The following is a 15,151-nucleotide window of genomic DNA, read 5'->3' as shown; positions in this document are numbered from 1 at the left end:
AGGGAAAGAATCCACTGCTTTTATCAGATTCTCAAAGGGGCCAATGAGCCAAAACAGTTTAAAAACTACCATCAAATTTTATGTGTATTATGTGTGCAAGCAGGAAGGAAGGGGGGACTTACCATACAGAGAACAGACTTCATGGGTACTGATGAAAAATGCTATTCACATCTACTCTGGAATAAAAATTTATAAATGGTTAAAACATAATTACACCAATCTCCCTTGAGGCCTGTTATGGATTGAGCTGTGTTCCCTCAAAAGAGATAGGCTGAATTCCTAACTCCCAGCACCTCAGGATGCGACCTTATTTGGAAATAGGATCATTGAGGATGTAATTAGTTAAGGTAAAAGATACCACACTAGAGCAGAGTGGGTTGCTAATCCAATTATCACAGGTGTCCTTATAAGAAGAGAGCCACGTGAAGATACAGGGAGAACTCCATGTGTCAACAAAACCAGAGATTGGCGTTACACAGCTACAAGCCAAAGAACACCAAAATTGCCAACAAGAAAACCAGGAAGAGGCAACAAAGGATTCCTTTGCAGGTTTCAGAGGGAGCATGGATTTCAGACTACGAGACAATAAATTTCTGTTGGTTTGAGCCACCCAGTTTGCGGTACTTTATTACAGTGGCCCTAGGAAACTAATAGAAAGCCCAATATCAATATCGACAGCAACTAAAATCGGAGTACAGTGAAAAGGGCTTCTAAAGATGATGCGCACGCTCTCATGCCATAATAAACACATCAGGGGCTCTTCCCAACACACGAGATATACCTTCAGTTACCAAAATACACCCTACTTAATACTTAAAAATGGACTGACTTTTCCAAATGGGTGCAGGGTACGAGGATAAAAAAAACCTTTTATATTCCAAAAGTAAAAGATCAAAATAAGGTCAATGTCAGATCCCAGAACAAATCATTGGGGTGTATTCCTTACCAGACATTTCCACATGGTCAAATCTCGGTATATAGTAGCAGATTCAGGAAAAGCAGTGCTCTGATTATTTATTGCTGTGTAACAAAATCACTAAAAAACTTAGTGTCGTAAAACAACAATAATCATTTTCATCTCTCTCACAGTACCTGTAAGTTAGGAATTTGGAAAGGGTTCAACTAAACAGTTCTAGCTGAAAAGTTCTAGCTCCTGATCTTAGATCCTTCCTATCTCTCCACATGAAGGAGTCTGGGTTTCTTTGCAGCATGGTAATCTCAGGCTAGATTGCTTACAAAGCTGCAGTCTTCAAGACCAGGATTCTAGTATTAGGTAGCAACTCTCTCACCTTTTCTTTTTCTTTTTTTTTTTTTTTTTTTTAAAGATTTTATTTATTTATTAGACAGAGAGAGAGCTCACAGGCAGGGGAGAGGCAGGCTCCCTGGCAAGCAGGGAGTCTGATGTGGGACTCAATCCCAGGACCCTGGGATCATGACCTGAGCTGAAGGCAGATGCTTAACCGACTGAGTCACCCAGGTGCCCCAAAGCAATCTCATTCTTCAGAAATAATTGATGCTACTAATCTGATCTATATCTTTCGAGAATAGCAAGACGCAAGACCTTTTTTGTTTTTGTTTTTTTTTTGAGAGAGAGAGAGCATGCATGCAGGAGAGTGGGAACGGGCTAAGGGGGAGAGAGAAAGAATCTTAAGCTGACTCCACCCTGAGCATGGAGCCCGATGAGGGGCTCAGTGCTACCACTGCAAGATCATGACCTGAGCCAAAACCAAGAGTCAATGATGTTTAACCGACTGAGCCACGCACGTGCCCCAAGAATAGAAAGACTTTTAAAGCTCAATCCAAATAATCATACTTGTTTAATTTGAGAACTAAAGTGTATCTCTCACCTTTTCTGACTTCACCTTGGAAGTCACACAGTGTAACTTCTGCTGCATTCTATTGCTCACAGTGATCACAAGACCACCCAAATTCAAGGGGAGGGGACATAAACCCCACCTCAGGATGAGAGGAGTCAAGATGACACTGAAAGAACATGTGAGATGGGAGATATTGTTAAAACCATCTTTAGAAAATACCATCTGCCACTGAGAGCATGGAAAGATAACTGCTTATTACTTTTGAGACTATCAACTATTTAATTCATGTTGGACCTATTTCTTGGGTCTAGGGAACAACAAAGAATTGTTCCTTGTTACATATTTTTAGTCACCCAAAATTCCTTTAAAACATATGGCCCCACGGGTCTCATACTTTGAAATATTTTGCCTACCAAATAACCTCTTTTACTGAACAAAAATTTCACTTTTGTTTATTCACTTAATTGTGAACCTCTAATCAGTAAGTTACCACTTGGAGTTGACACACTTCTAGCCAAAAGCAAGCCAACTCATTTTAGTTCAACTGTGAAAAGGCTTCACCTTGTAGATAAGTATATACTTAAAAATTTTTGATAGTCTTCCATCGGGAGGCATACTGGGAATCATTGGTCTTACGTCTTTTCTATTATATTTTAGTAACTCTGCAATCATTATTTTGTGTTTTAAGACTCAACATAAAAGAAAACCACCTCTGAAAGTAGGCTGTAAGCAACAAATAAAGGGCCAAAATGCAAACCCAAAATGCACAAACTATTTACTGTACTCAAGCTGATAAGAATAGTGGGTTCCTTTCTCCCTTTTCAAAAATTAAGGCTTATAAGGCATTTTTCCACAAACAAAAGAATAGCTGTAGCATCTTGGTTAACATTTCTTTTTTCAATAAAAGATGCTAGTGTCCAACACTGTTGTAAGCACCCATTGAAGTAGATATAATGGGCACTCTGTTTGCCTACACAGACACTGGCATATGAATACTTAACTCTCTGAATCCTATTTTCCTCAATGTCTAAGATACTTCTTGGTGGTTAGGAATCCCAATAGGTTCATTAGTTCTCTTAGGGGCACTACACAACTATTTTATACACTGAGGTGGCTCCATGAGCATGGCACTCTAGCCAGCATTAAATGCCTCTAAGGCTTCATTATCCTGGAAAATATTAGACATTAACAAAAATCAGACTCCAAATTCCTTTGAGTGATATAAAAAACACAAAGACATCTTTAAAAAGTCAAGTCTTCCTCCATCAGAAAGTAAATGTCAATTCTACAGCACTAAAATTATCTGCTGACAAAAAAACTTAAATTTTTCAGCAATATCCATTTTCTTTTGTTTCTCTTTCTGTTCTCAAAGCCTGTACCAGTGGGGTAACTTCTCTACTGTAAAGCCTACAGAAGGGTAGAGTTCCTATTAACACAGTTTGGTAATATACAGTTCCATTGCTTATAAAAGTATGTGTTCAATTCTATTCTGGGAGAAAACAATTTTTAAAAAGTAGTTACCATAAGTCACATGATTTTTTCTTAAAGTATTGTTCTACAGTCTCTCCTCACCTTAATAAAAATGTCTTCATGTTAGGACATGAAATTTTTACCCTAAAACTTTCAGACTCAGAAAAGTGAAATATAGCATTCCAATATACATAGCTATACGAATACTTTAAGTGTATTATCAAAAATCAGGCTTCTTGAACACAACTAAAGAAAGGGAAATACCCTGTTTGGCTTAGGAATTCATGAAAGTTGTACATTTGACTCCATAATATACCTAATATAAAAATATTTCAAGTTACTCAGTAAAACTGATGTTAACAAGAAAATGTATTATGTTTACCATGAACATTACATATACACTACCTACAGGTTTACCCAAAAATTGACTCAGGCAGATAACTAATTATGTATTTTGTGTGGTGTAATTTAAAACTACCAAAGTCTATTCACGAAGATTAAGATCATTCAGAACAAGCTGGTAGAATCAGGTATTTCACTGCTTATAGAAGCAGTTTAGATTCAGTTTAGAAGCAATTCAGACTCAGTCTGATTATTAGAGCGAATGCCAACCCGTAACAGCAGCAAAGCAGTTTGAAGTTCCTGGTTTATGCTGTATGCTGTAGTTCCTAATTGCTCTTGTGTCACTTTATGTACCTTCTGAATCTGTTCTCAAGGCTGAACCTAAAAACAGGCAGTTTTCCAAATCATGGTAAATGGGGCTGGGAAACTGTATGCTTTACCCCCAACCAGGGATCAACAGTATATAAGCATATCAAAGACTACCAAATGTCCTGAGGTATAGAAGCCCACTGAATTCTACTTAAACCCAGCCTTTCACAAATTTCTCAACACAGCCAGAGAAACAATGCTCTGGAGAAGCTCACAGATTACCTTCTAAGGTAATGATTATCCAAAAATGGACCAAACCTCCCATGGACTACAAATGATTTAGAAAGCATTATCTTCCTTTGATTCATAAGACTACTTATGAATAAACTATTAAGCCAGTGATTAAGAGTTACAAAAATGGGCATGTTATTAGAATGTTACCAAAGACTTCAATCTGTATACAATTAATACCTCTGGATACTGCAACTCCCAAGGCTACAAAGCTCCTACCACATATGCACACTCAAAAGCTGGAATTCTGACATTTTCAAGAGAGGCACTCACTGTCAGTGAAGTTGTGTTGTCTTTAGCTGGCCATGGTTTTCAACAATCATTATTTTTACTTTTTAATTAAAAATTAGCATTAGTTGAGCTTCATTCATATCATTTTAGTTGTTTTATTAAACCAGCAGAATATATTACACAATTGTATCACTAGGATTTGAGACCTACAGTTTTCTAACTAGTCTAGTTATAGCAAGTATAATTTTTTTGCGATTCAATTAGGAACTAACCATACCTCTAACTGCTGAAGAAAATCCCTCTTTCCCAAAATGCTTGTACCTCGACAATTATTATTTTTCCACCAGAAAGTGGGAATTATTAAGCTAAAGAATGATCCAGCTAAAAAGCTGGGATTAAAACCGCTTAAGAGTCACTGTTTTAAGGGTCCTTGCCCTGGCTATAGTGTCACCAACGCAGGGGCAGGTGTTCTCCCTGCCCACCAGGTCTATACCAACCAAATGTGACATAAGTACTTGGAATCAGACCCTTCATGGAAGTAAAAATAACTTCTCTGAACTTGGATGTGAATGATCCCTCCAGTCTCTAGTTCTGGGAACCATCCAGAAATGTCTTAAAAAGGACTAAATCTTATAATAAATTCTCTTCCCAAAAATCCTTTCCTGGTTTATCTTTAAAACTTTGCCAGGTTCATAGATAGAGCTTGCAACTAAATGTTGCAGGCAGGGATCAGCTCAGAAAGTAGAGAAAACATGAGGGGAGTGTCTGATGACTTTGTGGATTCTTAGTATGTTTCCAGCTGTGAAACTGATTCAAGCTCCTAAGAACCCACCTGAATAAGCATTTTAACCATGGGTTACTGTGGCTAAAGATTGGTTGAGAACATGTACAGCAAAGTAAAAACATTAAGAGTATAAAAATCCAGGTAATTCTTAGTCAATTTATCAATTGAGAATCAAAGCCATAATACTAAAAGCGCTAGAGTAAATATACTTCCTTCTCCAGAAACTGAGATCCAGAATGAAGACAACCAAAATCAGTAAGCACAACAGACTTATCAAAAATCAGTAATCAATAATCCAGTCAAGAAATGGGCAGAAGACATGGACAGACATTTCTCCAAAGAACACATACAAATGGACGACAGACACATGAAAAAATGTTCAACATCACTTGGCATCAGGGAAATACAAATCAAAACCACAATGAGATACCAACTCACACCAGTCAAAATGCCTAAAATTAACAAGTCAGGAAAAAAACAAATGTTGGTGAGGATGCAGAGAAAGGGGAACCCTCTTACACTGTTGGTAGGAATGCAAGCTGGTATAGCCACTCTGGAAAACAGTATGGAGGTTCCTCAAGATCCTCAAGGAAGAACCTCAAGAAGTTAAAAACAGAGCTACCCTACAACCCAGCAATTGCACTACTAGGTATGTACACAACACTATGATCTGAAGTGGCACCTGCACCCCAATGTTTATAGCAGCCATGTCTACAATAGCCAAACTATGGAAAGAGCCCAATGTCCATCGACAGATAAATGGATAAAGAAGATGTGGTATATATACATATATAAAATATATATATGATATCACTCATCCATCAAAAAAGATGAGATCTTACCATTTACATCGACATGGAAGGAACTGGAGGGTATTATGCTGAGCGAAATAAGTCAATCAGAGAAAGACAATTATATGATCTCACTCATATGTGGAATTTAAGAAACAAAACAGAGGATCATAGGGAAAGGGAGGGAAAAATAAGATGAAATCAGAAAGAGAGACAATCCGTAAGAGACTCATAACTACAGGAAACAAACTGGGGGAGGGGAGGTCAGTGGAGGGATGGAGTAAGTGGGTGATGGGCATTAAGGAGAGCATGTGATGTAACGAGCACTGGGTATTATATGCAACTGATGAATTACTGAACTCTACATATAAAACTAATGATATACTATATGTTAACTCTTCGAATTTAAGTCAGTTAAAGTTTTTTAAAAAATCAGTAATGAATAACTGAACTCTTGGGACTGCCACTAAACACCCGACCTTGGGCCAATTAACTGCTCTGACCATTCGCAAAATTCACTGAAAAGGAGCCAAAATCACTGATGGTTAAATCCTCCTTCTCCTAGCTCTCAGAGTCTATGTATCTATTACTATGTATTAGAATAAGCTGTTTTCTAGTAGTACATTAGATACTCAGAGAATTATTAACTCTAACAGGTCACAAAGGGTATCATTTTAAAGCAATACACCTAAAATTCACTGATCTTCACAGTCAAATGTCTCAACAGCAGCTAATTCAACTGTTCCTATCTCCTGAGGATTCTGCTTATGCTAAAAATCACTATTATGTGCTAAGTGAAATAAGTCAAGCAGAGAAAGACAATTATCATATGGTTTCTCTCATCTATGGAACATAAGAACTAGGAAGATCGGTAGGGGAAGAAAGGGGGGGTAATCAGAAGGGGAAAGGAAGCATGAGAGACTATGGACTCTGAGAAACAAACTGAGGGCTTCAGAGGGGAGGGGGGGTGGGGGAATGGGATAAGCTGGTGATGGGTAGTAAGGAGGGCACGTATTGCATGGTGCACTGGGTGTTATACGCAACTAATGAATCATCAAACTTTACATCAGAAACCAGGGATGTACTGTATGGTGACTAACATAATATAATAAAAAACATTAAAATAAAAAAAATCACTATTATGCTTACGTTTAAGGTGCAACCCACCATCTTTTAAACCATATATTTCCAAGAAACTTACTTAGGACCATCCCTCAAACTAGATGGATGGATGATAAACACACTCTCAGGGCTCCACAGAGAATCAATCCTTTCAGTCCAAGACACATTTCTAAGCCCCCATATCACATACAGGAATGATTTTAACACAAATGTACAACTCAAAATACTTTAACAGACCCTCTCCTCCACAGATCTCAACTATATAAGGGTAAGTTAGGCCAAAGTATTTTTTTCCTTTACCTTTAAAAAACTGTATTTATATATTTACTCATTCTTAAAGTCATATTCTACTTCCTATTAATTCAGGATGGATAGCGCCCCATTATATGAAGTACCATATACTTATTTCAAAATCTTTTATAAAATCATTCAACATATTTATTAAGCAGGCTATAGCTTACTTTTTCCCAAGAATTCAATTAAGAATTGTTCTATTTTGGGGGTGCCTGGCTGGCTCAGTTGGTAGAGCATGCTACTCTTGATCTCGGGATCATCAGTCTGAGTGCAGAAATTACTTAAACATAAAATTTTTCAGGGACACCTGGGTGGCTCAGTCAGTTGGGCAGCCAACTCTTGATTTTGGCTCAGGTCATAATCTTGGACATGGTCCTGGACTGAGCCCCATGTTGGGCTCTGCGCTTGGCAGGGAGTCTGCTTGAGTCGTCTCTCTTTCTCTCCCTCTATCCCTCCCTCTGCTCATACTCTCTCTTTCTCTCTCTCTAAAATAAATAAATAAATGTTTAAAAAAATAAAAGTAAAATAAAATCTTGGTCTATTGTTCAAAATTAGGCATATGCATAATGAGTTTCATAATTTTTATCACTCAATAATGAAAGACACTTGTTTGTAAAAAGTGAGCAGTACACACAGAAATAAATTTGAGTTGAATTTTAGCAGTGTGTTTTCTGCCTATACATTAAAGAATAGTTTATTAAACTAGAATCCACAGACCCATGATGGGTTCTGAGAGTCTTTTTAAAATTTATTTGAGAAAGAGAGAGAAAGAGCAAAAGCAGGGGGAGGGGCAGAGGGAGAGGAAGAAGCAGACTCCCGACTGAGCAGGGAGCCCAATGACTCGATCCCAGGACCCTGGGAACATGACCTGAGCCAAAGGCAGATGCTTAACCAACTAAGCCACCCAGACACCCCAGGTTCTGAGGGTCTTATTAATCCCCTGAAATTATAGGAAAGACAAAGTGTGCAAGTACAGTAATTCCCCCTAACTTGCAGTGGATACATTCCTAGACCCCCAGTGGAAGCCTGAAACAGCAAATAGTACCAAACCCTATACATACTGTTTTTTCCTATATATACCTATGGTAAGTTTAATTTATAAATTCGGCATGGTAAGAGATTAACAATAATAATAATAATAAAATAGAACAATTATAAACAATATACTGCAACAAAAGTCATATGAATGTGGTCTTTCTCCCTCCAAAAACATCTTATTGTACTGTACTTACCCTTCTTCTAATAATGATGTGAGATGATAAAATGCCTACCTGATGAGATGAAGAAAGGTAAATGATGTAGGCATTGTGACTTAGTATTAGGCTACTACTGACTTTCTAATGTGTCAGAAGGAGGACCACCTGCTTCCGGATCAAGGTTGACCATGGGTAACTGAAACCATGTAAAGCAAAACTACGGACAAGGGGAGATTACTGTTTGTTTTTCTAAGGAGATAGCACAAAGCTTTGAGAAGATGCTCAAAAGAGGTCATGACCTTTGACTAAAAATCTCTGCATTATGGAACATATTTTAAGATTTTATTCTCAATTAATACTTCAAAGTATTTAAGTCAATACTCCAAAATAATAATATATAATGGTAAGAATTCCTTAAATTCAAGGAGACTTTCTCATGTGAGAAAACTCATGCCATGACAACATTTCTCGCAAGAATTCCATAAAAGACAAGAATGATGTAAACTAGATATTTCAAAGTAATCTTAAAATTGTCTAATGGTTAACATTTAAACACATACATATACACCACCATTTAAGATCTCAAAATGATTTATATTTGAAAGCTGGTGGCACACACAAAAACATTCTAGACAAAATGGATCCATTAGTACATGTGGTAATACGATATTTAGAAGCTTTTTAATGAAATGTGCCAAACAATTCACCACAGACAATGATAGAGTCATAAAGCAGTGTGTCCTAAATTGTAATACAGAAATTGGCTTTTTTCAAATATTGATTTAAGATTAAAGTATGTCAATATTATGCTGTAGGGGTCTAAAAGGTATACAGAGATACAGATTTAGATACAACTTTTTCTATGAAGCTGAAGTTAGATTTTTCTAACTATATGCTTTCTCCATGTGATCACCCTCATCACACCCCTTAACGTTCTTTTTCCCTAAATCCTACTTTTATTCAGAAATAATGTTATCTCTCACTTAAAATCTCTATCACCAATTTTGGTATATGATCTCACATTGCTATATTATTTTATATATGTATATTCAGTCTATCCAATTACATTACCCCTGCCCTACAGTAGATTATTATATCTAATTCCTCTCGCCTAGCACAGTATAACATACAAGTCTCAAAATATACTTAAATGAACAATTTCCACTTCACTTAGCTTAGCATGTCTATTGTCACACTCATCATGCTATATGGTAGTAACTAGTAAAAATGTCTAGGGATTTGCTTCAAAATAAAAAAGGGGCAAGTGGGTGGAGGTAGAAATGAAACAAGATTAACCACAGGTTTGTAACTGCTAAAGTTGGTGATGTGCATTTTATGTTGGCAATTTTCCATAACACAAAGTTTAAAGGAGATTCCTTCTCCTTCTAGGACAGAAAACTTTTCAAAAACAGGTCCAGTAGTTTTCTTCTTTATACATCTGCCCCACAGAGAGCAGATAAATTTACTTGACTAAACACATTTCATTATTTAGGCAGAACTACCTTCCAAAGAAACTTTAAAATCTTCTGTATGGTATTTTATTTAAAGGATCCTTTTATTAAACTCAGATAAAACATATATTCATTTGCTAACTATTTACAAAGTACCTAATTTCTCAAATATCCTGTCTTAGTAAATGTAGGGTATCAAAAATAACACATCCTCTCTAATATATTGGATCTGATAGTACTCTCAAGGATCCATAGAAAAAAGGGCAAGGAGAGAAGGCAAAGGAAAGAAGACAAAGAAAAAAATAGTAGAAACGTAATAAATACAGTTTTTAAGAAGGATCTAAGGCATCCACGTTTTTCATTAAAGAGAGAGCATTCAGTTTGTTCAAGCTGGACAGGTCTAAAAAGTTCTCCTCCCCACTCCATTTTAGAGATGAGAAAACTAAAGCTCAGAGAGGGGAAGTGACTTGCCTCAAGTTACACATTAAGTTACTAGCAAAACCAAAATTAAAATTCAGATCTGCTCATTTGCAGTGCAATGTGAATTTTCCACATCAAAGTACTTTCTTCTACACTATAATATTCACTAACTAAAGAGAATGACTATTTTACTATTAATATGTACTTCAGTTTATATAATACCACAAAAAAAAAGTTAATAGGCTAAGTAAAGGAAGGAGGTGGGAAGAAAATGCACACAACGAACTGCTAAGGCACTGTACACGCAGACTATACGCATATACCACACTTCCGCAATTCTGAGACACACACGTGACTTTAAGACATAGTAGCCATTTGGGAGTGCCTCTCTACTTACTAGATGCTGTGGTGTCCAATTCATGAATCATTTAATAAAGACAATTAGAGCTTCAAATAAAAAAAAAAGACTTAGTATCCATTTCATAAACATTTTTAAAAAGACACTATAAATTACATCGTCATTTCAAAAAATACTAAAATGTGAACACATAACCTCTAAAGGTAATATAATGCACCCTTAAAAGACATGCAACAATCATCATCATTCAAGAGCCAGTGTCACAAGGCAAACACACAGAGCAATAGTCCCATCTTCTAAGGTAACAGTTACTAAACACCTAAGGCTATGTGGCATTTTTTTCAATTCTAGGTATTAATATAAACAAGTCTTTCTTGCCTTTTATGTCATATGCATGAATTTTGGTGTTCCACAAAGCAAGGTTTGAATCTCAGCTCTGCTCCTACCTCTCCAACCTTTGGAAAGTTAATACTAACTTCTCTGAGCCTCATTCTCTCATCTGTTAATAGGTTATCCACCTTGCAGAATTGTATGAGAACTAAATGCAATAATTTAAGGAACATAGTACAGTACCTAGATGAAATTTTAAGTTTCCTCTCACAACCCCTATGGGCCAAATTAAACTAAAAACTAGATCCTATTATTGACTTACAAGATCCCTCCATCTCCATTTTAGAGACTGGAATAAAACTGTACTGATCCTGGGGCAAATCCTACTAGTTTGCTTTCAAATAATTATTTGATTAGAAAAGTTTATTTCATTGTCTTGAAATTTGTCTCTTTTCTTCTTCAAATTTTGAAAAGTTAAAAGAAAACAATGACAAATTTTAAGTTAAATTAGTTATATGTCAATTCAGCACTTTCATATCGCCTTACTGAACTGAAACTCTAAGCCCATTACAAACCCACTAAGAGAGGAACTATAGAACCAATGTGTGGGAAGAAAGAAAGGTATAAAGTCCAAAGGACACAGTTAAAATGACTCAATTGAATGAGTGGTGTGCTTTTGTTTAACCTTATATTCATTTATTAAACCCTAAAAAAAACAATGTTCAGAAGAGCCAAGACCATATCTCCATGCTTCAAGGTGATTTAGTAACCTGATCCCTCAGATTAAGCAAATGCCATCCTTCAGTATATACAGTTTCAGGATGTGTCTAGTCATTTCCAAGACAGGAATGTACTGACCAAAGTACCTCATATGCAGCAGTACACACTGAAATAAGATGATCTTTTCCCCTACCCCAAACAAAATTCAGAGAAGCCCACCCACATATTCCCTATTAGCTCATTTCAGTAGAATGATTTTCTCCCCCACTAATTATGAAAGTAATGCTTGTTTTTATAAACTTGGAAAATAAAAAGAGTATGAGCATTTTTAAACCACCCATGATCTTACCAAAGATTAAAATATTAGAAAGGGACATACCAACATCTTTCCTATGAATTTGACCATAACTGCCATCATATTTTAAATTTGTATAGAGCACTTGCCACTAAACATGAGTATCTGCCTATACCTTATTATCTTAATTCTGGTTTTTGAGACTAAATTCACACAAGTTTTTCTGACTTAACTCAATGGTTTCTTCTCAGTCTTTGTTCTCTGAGTCTCTCAGCCATATATTTTGCTGTTGACTACTTCCTCTTTCTTAAAACTATTTCTATCCTAAGTTTTTCAAAACAGTACATTCGTCAGTGTCTACAAGAGTCTCTCCAACTCACCTTTTTCTCTTTCTTCACTGGCTCCCTTCTATTAATTCCTGACAACCTCCAAAAAAAATGGCTCCAGCCTGACTTTTGGATTTGCTTGTCAACTCTGACCCTCCAGCATTTAACACTGTACCTGGCATGAAGCATATGCTCAATTAATATTTACGGACTCTGTCAATCCTGACCTGGCTCCTACTAGCTGTGTGACCTGGGGCAAATTAAATCTCTCTGAATCTCAGTTGCCTCATCTATAAAACAGAGATAATCAAAGAAAGATGACGCTCAAAAAGCTCAAAACTGTCTGGCACCCAATAAATTTTGCTATTATTATCAACATAATCCAGGATGGAACTCAAAAATATTTCTGATTATTTTATGGTTGAACACCAAATCTACCTCTCAATAACCCAACTTATTGTCAACATATTTTCTTATCTCAAATATCAAAAAATATTTTCATGCTCTTTCCNNNTCTTTCCCTTACTGTCTCCAATCCATCATTAACTATTCTAATTCTTCTCTCCTAGCCACCAGACAGAATCATTATTTTTTAACTAAGCTACAACCATAGATTTAATTGCTCTCCACACTCTTAAATCTTCGTTCAAATCTTCCATCCTCCTTAAAACCATTTTTAATGTGTCATTCTTGTCCACAGTGTATTTGATAGCATGTCCAAACTACTGGAATGTCATCTTCATGTCTTCTAATAACATATCCACACTCCTAGTTCCAAAGATGTCTCAAAACTCACCTCTTCCTGGAAACCTTCCCTGATTAACTCCATACCACTTGGATTACTTCTCTGCTCTTGAGTCCTCAGCACTTAGGTATTCTGTTATACTGAGGGTAAAATGTGATCAGTGAATAGCAGTGCCAAGAAATTACTTCCATGAAATTATTTCTACCTCTTAAAGAATGATCCATTAGCTATGATGTTCTGGTGATCTGGCTAAGGAAATATCGTATACAACATATGTCCTCTTTGGTTTCTGTCCTCCACACTTCATGTTTGTCAAGAAGCATTTAACTCTTCACAATCCTTTTGTCCTATCCTCAAGCAGATATTAAACCTCAGTGCCTATCAACTCCTCCCATTTCAATCCACTGAAAATGTGGTAGTGGGCCAATTTTGTTTCTACTACCTCTTCTCTGCCCCCAACCTCTGCCCACACCCCACAAATAAAAATTCATAAAGCTTTAAACAGAGAGGCAGTAGCAGTGATACCCCCAACCTCTGCCCACACCCCACAAATAAAAATTCATAAAGCTTTAAACAGAGAGGCAGTAGCAGTGATACACACATACCATGTCTTTCTTCCTCTTAAGTGAAAAGAACTTTGAACCTATTTAGCTACAACACTCTTCCCAAGACTAAAAAACTTGCCAACAAGTATGATACGTAATCAAATTCTACTGCATCAAAGTGGTTGATCCTACAGTAACAGAATTGTACTTATATGTTAATTTTCACTATGTTACTGTAAGAGTTCTTGCATAATTTTTATGCTATATTACACACGTCCAACAAAATAGCTGAGAAACTCCCCTACAGGACAGATTTTCTGAAAGTACCTTCTAATGCTGCCTTGAAACCAACACATTCTAATTTTTTAAAAAAACATAAAGAATTAAGTGATTCCTCATTGCCATCCAATCAAAAGCGAATAATGTTTGTGCCTTTACTTTTCAGAGGGTGAGTTTGGGTGCCGCTGTGGCAAAACAATTAGATAGATGAACTATCACGGGGGTGGGGAAGGGAGACACCATCGGCCTCAGTAGTGAGAGTTACCTCTAAGTACTTGGCCCTCATGAGTAGTGAATGAACCTATCTATGAATCTGGCTGACTGACTCCTACCTGAGACTCTCAGCTCTCCACACCCTCCCAAAAGGAACAGTTACTCTTGCTCACTTAGTCATAAGATCCACACCCTTCGGCTACTGTATATACACCCACTTCGTCGGCTCCTTGTATACTTTCTCCTAACTGGCCACCTAACGCATTCTAGTCAAACAGCTTCCATCCACACCTCACCTAAAACCTTCTTCTCTCAGTCACCTTCCGGTTTGAGTAGGTGCCTCTTATTCCAAATCCATTTGTCCCCCATTTGTCCAGAGATCTTAACCTTCAAAACCCTACCCTCCCTTCACTCCCAGACGATCTCCCCCCACCCGCTATCAATGCCTGCTTCCAAAAGGCCAGCCACATTCCCCGGCTCCGCGCCTTCTCCCCGGCACCCTTTTCCGAGCATCACCCTTTTCCCATCGCTTTCTTCCCCCTCAGACCAGAAATCCTTTAATCACAGGCCTCCTCTGACTGCCACCCCGGAGCACACGAGCCGGCTTCTCCGTTAAGTACCCCGCCCCACCTTCGCCACCTCTATGCGGCCTCCCCACACCAGACTGAGCCCCCAAGGCTCCGCCGATGCAAACCAGGCCCCTCCCTGCGTCCCCGCTCGCCAGCCCGGCCCTCTGGAGGGCAGCGGCCCCAGCCCAGCGGCGCATAGACCACCCCGGGCGAGGCTGGCGCCCCCGGCTCCGGGCGGCCAAGGGTGGGGGTG

At 37.7% G+C, this 15,151-nt stretch overlaps 1 protein-coding gene across 1 annotated transcript in view; it reads right to left on the bottom strand.

The window, feature by feature from the left end:
- Positions 1–15,151, bottom strand: part of FAR1 (fatty acyl-CoA reductase 1) — a 65,791-nt gene that overhangs the window by 50,344 nt on the left and 296 nt on the right. The gene's annotated exons all lie outside the window — the stretch shown is intronic.

Source organism: Ursus maritimus, unplaced genomic scaffold, assembly GCF_017311325.1.
Source record: "Ursus maritimus isolate PB19 unplaced genomic scaffold, ASM1731132v1 scaffold_23, whole genome shotgun sequence".
Taxonomy (NCBI): domain Eukaryota; kingdom Metazoa; phylum Chordata; class Mammalia; order Carnivora; family Ursidae; genus Ursus; species Ursus maritimus.
This window is presented reverse-complemented; position numbering and strand designations above follow the sequence as displayed.